The following is an 8,890-nucleotide window of genomic DNA, read 5'->3' as shown; positions in this document are numbered from 1 at the left end:
AAGGTACCAGTGAAGCAAGCAAAGGCATTCAAGATTGTGAGGGCACAGAGACTTGGGTTATTTCTCCTGGCCATGAAAGGTCATACGTCCAAGGCTGGAGTAAGTGCTGCTTATGTTTGGTCCACAGTTAAATTTCCTCAGACAGTCATGGAATGAAATCTCCCTTTGGAAGGCAGAAACCTATGGATAGACCACATTTCACAAAAAAGATTCCAAATATAACTGTAGCATTACCCAAGTTAGGAGGAATCCTCAGTGGTGCCTGCAAGACATAAGGTAATTTGGGGCCCTCAGCACATGAATGTTGACACAGATCCTGGTCAGTATCTGGCTATAGGTACCAATTGGCTAGCTTTCCAGAAAGAAACATCATTCCTACGTTTTGCACTACTGCATTATCACACTGGTTCTGCACCAATGTTTATACTTTCTGAGAATGTTTGAGGGTTCAGCTTTGAGGCTACTCTACAGATAATTGTCTAACCCATCAAAGCTGGTTATTCTGGTCTTTCAGCTTTAGCATTTTCATTTTTTATTTCTTATGTAACTACTTCTGTTCTCAATTCATGCTCAGTGAATATATTTTCTGTATTCCTTTCCCAGAATCCTGTTGCTTCAAAGGAGGTTCAGGATTGTTCAGCTGCTCAAAGGCTGCCTCATTAAATATGTTGCTTGGTAGCAGGCCGGGGAGTTGGGTGGTCAGTTGAATTGGAGGATTTCCTTTGTTCTTGGCAGTGGCATGCTGACCTCTTGTTGCTGCATGAGGACTGTTTCCAAACCAAGCATTGGGGAAAACTGAGTAAGAGGGGAAGAAGTCTTTTGAGTTTTTTCTCTAGGAACCACCAGGCTTGTCTGAAACTTTTGTCTGTTTGGGGGCTTGTTCTGTTCCAGAACCAGAACTCTGGGAGACCATTGCCTTGGCACGTGGAATTCAGGGCCTAGCAAGATGAAGGTGGATGTCACTGGGTAGCACTTAAACTCCAACAGTATGCTGCTAGGTGAGCATGGCTCGGTTGAGCATGTGGATAATGGCATCAGGCTGGGGTAAACAGGGTGGTGATTAAAAAGAGCTAATATTTGTGAAGGGCCATATAGATTACAAAGCTTTTTTACATAGATCTCACTTGATTCTCACAAAACCTGGGAGATGGTTTTAGTATGCTATCTTTTTTATTGTGGTAAAATAAACATAACAAAATTTACAGTTTTAACCATATTTAAGTGCATAGTTCGGTGGCATTAAGAATATTCACATTGTGCAACTATCATCACTCTCCATCTCCAGAACTTTCGTATTTTCACAAACTGAAACTCCATACCCATCAAACACTAGTTCCCCATTCTCTCCTCCCCCCCAGCCCCTGGCAACCACCATTCTACTTTGTCTCTATGAATTTGACTATGCTATATACCTCATATAAGTGGAATCGTAACACTGTTTTTCTTTTTGTGATTTGTTTATTTCACTTAGCATAATGTCTTCAAGGTTCATTTATGTTGTAGCATGTATCAGAATTTCCTTTCTTTTTAAGGCTGAATAATATTCCATTGTGTGTATATACCACATTTTGTTTATACAGCACTGATGAACACTTGGGTTGCTTCCACCTTTTGACTGTTGTGAATAATGCTGCTATGAACATGGGTGTACAAATATCTGTTTGAGTCCCTGCTTTTAATTCTTTTGGATATATACTCAAGTGGAATTGCTAGATCGTGTGGTAATTCTATGTTTAATTTTTTGAGAAGCCATCATACTCTTTTCCACAGTGGCTGCACCATTTTACATTCCCACCAGGAATGCACAGGGGTTCCCATTTCATCCTCACCAACATTTGTTATTTTCTGGTTTGTTTGTTTTTTTGATAATAACCACCCTAAAAAGTATGAAGTGGTATTACATTGTGGTTTTGATTTGCATTTCTGTACTATATTGGAAAAACCTACTGTTCTCCTCTCCTGTGTGTCTCCTTTACTTTCACATAGAACACTTGACTTTTGACACTTCTGGTCACCAAATGTGTGGTGAGGGATTTTCCCCACAACAAGCAATTCTCTGCGACACCAGCTGGGTGTCGTACAGTTTAACTCAATTCTGACACTATCTACCTGGAGATAGCATCAAATTCACAGGTTAAGGGCTCAGTCCCACAAGACTGCTCTCCACCCCCACTTATGCCAGTCGCAAGCCCAGATTATCACCTGTGTTTTTGACCAATTGGCTATAAATCAGAGGTTCCAATGACTCCCTCCTCGAGTTCAGTTAATTTGCTAGAGTGGCTCATAGAACTCGGGAGAACAGTTACTTTTATCAGTTTACTAAAGGATATGACAAAGGATACAGTTGAACAGCCATTTGAAGAGATATATAGGGGAAGTTCTTCAAGGGTCCCAAGTGCAGGAGCTTCTGTCTCTGAAGAGTTGGGGGTGCATCATTCTCCTGGTATGTGGATGTGTTCATCCACCTGGAAGCTCTTCGAACCCCCTACTTTGGGGATTTTTATGAAGGCTTTGTCACATAGGCATGATCAATTATTACTCCATTTCCAGCTTCTCTCCCCCTCTGGAGGAGGGGGAGGGGCAGAGCCAAAAATTCCAAGCTTCTGATCATGGCTTGGTTATTCTGGTGACCAGCCCCCATCCAGGAGCTCACCCAGAGTTGCCTCATTAGAACAAAAGATGCTGCTAGTGCTCTTATCATTTAGGAATTTATGAGGCTTTTAGGAGTCCTGTGTAAGGGATGGGGTCAAAGATCAAATATTGGAACAAGAGATGCTCCTAGTGCTCTTAGGAAAAGGTTTTAGGAGCTCTGTGCCAGGAACCGGGGACATAACCAAATATATATATTTTCTGTTATCTAACCCCTAAGGATTAATGAGGTTGAATGTCTTTTCATGTGCTTATTGGCCATTTGTAGATCTTCTTTGGAGAAATATCTATTTAAGTCCTTTTCCCATTTTTTAATCTGGTTGTTTGGTTTTGTTGTTGTTGTTGAGTTGTAGGAGTTTTTAAAAATATATTCTGGATCCTAATCCCATATCAGATATATGATTTCCAAATATTTTTCCCATTCTGTGGATTGTCTTTTTACTCTGTTGGTAGTGTCCTTTGGATACACAAAGGTTTTAAATTTTGATGGAGTTCAACTTATCTATTTTTTTATTTGTTGCCTGTGCATTTGGTATCATTTCCAAGAAATCTTTGCAAAACCAGTGTCATGAAACTTTTCTCCTATGTTTTCTTCTGAGAGTTTTATAGGTTTAACTCTTACATTTAGATCTTTGGTCCAGTTTGAGTTAATTTTTGTATATGGTTTAAGGTAAAGGTCCAACTTCATCCTTTAGCATGTGGATATCCAGTATTCCCAGCGCCATTTGTTCAAAAGACTGCCCTTTCCCCATTGAATGGTCTTGACACCCTTGTTGAAAATCATTTGACCATTGACCATATATGTGAGCGTTTATTTCTGGAGTCCCTATTCTATTCCATTGATCTATATGTCTGTCTTATGCCAGTGCCACACTGTTTTGATTATCGTACAATAGATTTGTAGTAAGTTTTGAAATCAGGAAGTGTGAGACCTCCAACTTTGTTCTTTTTCAAGATTGTTGTAACTTCACAATCCCTTGGGATTCCATGTGAATTCTAGGATAGATTTAAAAAAAATTTCTTCCAAAATGTCATTGGGATTTTAATAGGGATTGCTTTGAATTTGTAGATTCCTTTTGGTGGTATTGACATCATAACAATATTGAATCTTCCAACTCATGAACATGGATGTCTTTCTATTTATTTGTGTATTCCTTAATTTCTTTCAGTAACCTTTTGTAATTTTCAGCATAAAAGTCTTTCACCTTCTTGGTTAAGTTTAATCCTGAGTATTTTATTGTTTGATATATACATATATGTATATATATTTGACATATAACATATTATTTTCAGGTGTACAACATAATGATTCAATATTTGTATATACTGCAAAATGATCACACAGTAAGTCTAGTTAACAGTCATCACCACACATAATTACAACTTTCTTGTCTTGTGATGAGAACTTTTAATATCTACTCTCTTAACAACTTTCAGGTACACAATGCAGTATTACTAACTATATTCACCATGCTTTACATTACATCCCAGGTCATATTTATTTTATAACTGGAAGTTTGTATCTTTTGACCACCTTCACCCTCTGGCAACCACCAGTCTGTTCTAACTATGAGGTGTTTTTTTTTTTTTTAATTTTCTTTTAGGACTCCACATGTAAGAGAGCTCATATGGTATTTCTCATGTCACTTAGCATAGTGCCCTCAAGGTCCATCCGTGTTGCCACAGATGGCAAGATTTACTTCTTTTTATGGCTGAATAATGTTCCATTGTATATGTATACTACATTTTCTTGATCCATTCATCCATCCATGGACACTTAGGTTGCTTCCATTTCTTGGCTATTGTAAATAATGCTGCAGTGAATATTGGGGTGCATATATTTTTTCAAGTTAGTGTTTTTGTTTCCTTCAGATAAATACCCAAAAGTGGAATTGCTAGATCATGTAGTAGATCTATTTTTAATTTTTTGAGGAAACTCCATACTGTTTTCCATAGTGGCTGTACCAATTTGCATTTCCTTCAACAGTGCACAACAGTTCCCTTTTCTCCACACCCTCACCGACACTTGTTATAAAGCAGAAACTAAAAAAAAAAAAAAAATGTTATCTCTTGTCTTTTTGATAATAGCCATTCCGACAGATGTGAGGTGATATCTCATTGTGGTTTTTGATTTGCATTTCCCAGAAGACTAGTTGTGTTGAGCACCTTTTCATGTATGTTGACCATGTGTATGTCTTCTTTGGAAAAAAGTCCGTTCAGATCCTCTGCCCATTTTTAATCGGATTGTTTGCTTTTTTCCCTTTTGAGTGTTATGAGTTCTTTATATATTTTGGATATTAACCCCTTATCAGGTATATGATCTGCAAATGTTTTCTCCCATGCAGTAGGTTACCTTTTCATTTTGTTGACGATTTCCTTTGCTGTACAGAAGCTTTTTGGTTTGATGTAGTCCCACTTGTTTATTTTTGGTTTTGTTCCTTTACTTACTCTTTTTGATGCTATTATAAATGGAATTGTTTTCTTAATTTCCTATACAGATTGTTCATTCTTAGTGTATAGAAATGCAACTGGCTTTTGTATGTTATTTATTACACCTTAAATATATATATTTTTTAATTAAGAATATGTAAAAACATTACTACAGAAACATTACCTAAGTTCAGAAATGAACTGAGTTATTATCTGTAAGTGGGTCCTTCAATATGATTTTAATATTTGGGAAAATATAAATATATTTTAGTGATTCTGATGAAATTTAGAATTCCAGTATTTTGGGGTTTTTTGTTTTTTTTGTTTTTGTTTTTAATTTTTATTGGGGTATAATTGATTTACAATGTTGTGTTAGTTTCAGGTGTATAGCAAAATGAATCTGTTATACAAATACATATATCCACGCTTTTTAAGATTCTTTTCCCATACAGGCCATTACAGAGTGTTGAGTAGAGATCCCTGTGCTGTACAGTAGATGCTCATTAGTTACCTTTTATATATATATATATAGTGTGTATGTGTCAATCCCAATCTTACAATCTATCTCTTCTCCCCCCATACCCCCCGGTAACCATAAGTTTATTTTCTACATCCGTAACTCTATTTTGGTTTTGTATATAAGTTCATTTGTAGGCTTTTTAATTTTTAATTTTAATTAATTTATTTTTTAACGTTTTTATTGGAGTATAATTGTGTAGCCTTTTTTTAGATTCCACATATAAGCAATATCATATGCTATTTGTCTCTCTCTGTCTGAGTTATTTCACTCAGTATGAGAATCTCTAGGTCCATCCATGTTGCTGCAAGTGGCATTATTTTGTTCTTTTTTATGGCTGAGTAATATTCTACTGTATATATATACCATATCTTCTTTACCCATTTCTCTTTTGATGGACATTTAGGTTGCTTCCATGTCCTGGCTATTGTGAGTAGTGCTGCAATGAATATTGTGGTGCAAGTAACTTTTCATATTATGGTTTTCTCTGGATATATGCCCAGGAGTGGGATTGCTGGATCAAATGATAGCTCTGTTTTTAGTTTCTTAACGAACGTATACCGTTCTCCATAGTGGATGTACCAGTTTGCATTCCCACCAACAGTGTAGGAGGGTTCCCTTTTCTCCACACCCTCTCCAGCATTTATTGTTTGTAGGTTTTTTGATGATGGCCATTCTGACCGGTGTGAAGTAATACCTCATTGTAGTTTTGATTTGCATTTCTCTAATAATTAGTGAAGTTGAGCATCTTTTCATGTGCTTTTTAACCATCTGTATGTCTTCTTTGGGGAAATGTCTGTTTAGATCCTCTGCCCATTTTTTGATTGGATTGTCTGTTTTTTTGATATTGAGCTTCATGAGTTGTTTGTATATTTTGGAGACTAATACCTTGTCGGTTGCTTCATTTGCAAATATTTTCTCCCATTCTGAGGGTTTTCTTTTTGTTTTGTTTATGGTTTCATTTGTGTGCAAAAACTTTTAAGTTTAATTAGGTCCCATTTGTTTACTTTTGTTATTTTGTACTCTGCAAGTTTGCTGAGTTCATTTATTAGTTCTAATGAGTTTTTTCAGGGGGAGGAATATTTAGGCTCTTCTCCATATGAGATCATGTCATCTGCAAACAGGTAATTTTAGATCTTCCTTTCCAATTGGGATGCCTTTTATTTAATTTTCTTGCCTAATTTCTATGGCTAAAACTTCCTTTTCGATGTTGAATATTATTCATCTGAGAGTGTCTTAATTTCTCTCTCATTTCTGAAGGACAGTTTTGCCAGATACAGAATTCTCAGTTGACATTTATTCTTTCAGCCATAAATATATTATCTCACTTCTTCTGGTCTCTGAGGTTTCCACTGAGAAATTTGCTGATCATCTTATTGAGGATCCCTTGCACGTAAGAGTAGCTTTTTCATGCTCCTTTCAAGATTCTCACTATAGCTGTTGACAGTTTGATTATAATGTATCTTGGCATAGGCCTCTTTCAGTTTATCTTACTTAGAGTTCATTGAGATTCTTGGACTTGTGAATCCATGTTTTTCCTCAAATTTGAGAAGTTTTCAGCCATTATTTCTTCAAATAACCTCTCTGCTCTTCTTTTCTTTCTTTCAACCTCTGGGACTCTGATAATGCATATGTTGCTTGATTATGTCCCATTAGTCTTTTAATCTCTGTCCACTTCATTCTTTTTTGCTCCTCAGACTTGATAATTTCAAATGATAACTTCAGCTTCACTGATTGTTTCTTCTTGTTTCAGTCTATTGTTGAACCCCTCTAGTGAATATTTTAGTTGAGGTACTATATTTTCAGCTCTAGAATTTCTTTTTTGTTCCTTTTTATAATTTTTGTTTCTTTTTTGGTATTCTCATTTAAAAAATATATTCCTTTTCTCATTCCTTTGGTTCTTTGTGTTTTCCTTTAGTTCTCTGAGCATATTTAAGATAATTGTTTTAGTCGTTGTCTGGTACTTCTGGTGCCTGTGCTTTTTCAGGGACAGTTTCTGCCACTTTATTTTCTTCCTTTGAATGTGGCATATTTTCCTATTGCTTTGTATGCTTTTTGATTTTTTAGATTGAAAATTGGGTATTTGAAAAAAACAGCCTTGCAGGTAGGCTGTGTGCTGGGGAAGACATTTACTAATTAGCAAGGCTTGCTCTGGGCCTTGGAATCAGCCTCATGTGAAGGCTTAAAGTCTTCTTGGACCTTTTCTAGGTGTACATCTTGCCTGGGCCACTGTGTGTGCTTTTTCAATTCCCTTAAACACACATCTGTTTTTAAGTGTCTTAATTTCCAAAAGACTCTCACCACTGCTTCTTCTGGGGGCCATTGATGTTCTGTTGTGCTCCTCTACCTCTAATCTCTTGCCCCAGATGTTGTGAGACTATAGTCCCTCTGCAGCTTTCTCGAGCGGTGTCCACCATTTCCTGTCTTTTCCTAGCCTGAGATCCGAGCTATACCGCTTTTCTCTTTCTGAGCTCTAAGAGACCAGTACCTCAGGCAGCCCCTAGACAGATTAGAACATTGCAGAAAAAGGTCCGCCTTCCTCTTCTTTCCAGTTAGAGGGAGGGAATTGACAGCCAGGCCACTGCATCTCCCAGACTGTGCTTCCGTGCACTACAGGGGAAGGAGAGGTGGGGTACAAGTAAGTAAAAATACCATGGAATTTCCTTCCATTTCATATGTGGCTTTTTCCTTCCATTTCCTATGTGGCTTTTTATTTATTTATTTATTTTTTTGCGGTACACGGGCCTCTCACTGCTGTGGCCTCTCCCGTTGTGGAGCACAGGCTCCAGATGCGCAGGTTCAGCAGCCATGGCTCACGGGCCTAGCCGCTCCGTGGCATGTGGGATCTTCCCGGACCGGGGCACGAACCCGTGTCCCCTGCATCGGCAGGCGGACTCTCAACCACTCTGCCACCAGGGAAGCCCATATGTGGCTTTTTCTTGATTAAGCTTTTGCTTGGTTGCTATAGACTGTTTTCCAGATCTCCTGTAAAGTTATTTTTTGCTAATTTCTAGTTGGTTTTTTTAAAATGTTAATGTGGGTGGGGGAAGGAGAGCCTGGAGTTTCCTAGTTTACCAACTTACAGATATCACTGAAATAAACAGTATTCTGTCTGTTTTATAAACAGAGATACCAGTGTTTAGATAGTGACTTATACAGGGTTCACAATTAATGAGGACAAAAGCTGGGCTTTGATTCTATTTCTTTTTCCAAGTTTTGTGATTTTTTTATAAATAAACTTTGAGTCTGTCATACAGAGTGAAGTAAGTCAGAAAGAGAAAGACAAATACCGTA

This window comes from Mesoplodon mirus, assembly GCF_964341445.2.
Source record: "Mesoplodon mirus genome assembly, chromosome: X".
Lineage (NCBI taxonomy): Eukaryota > Metazoa > Chordata > Mammalia > Artiodactyla > Ziphiidae > Mesoplodon > Mesoplodon mirus.
Note: the sequence above shows the minus strand (reverse complement) of the source record.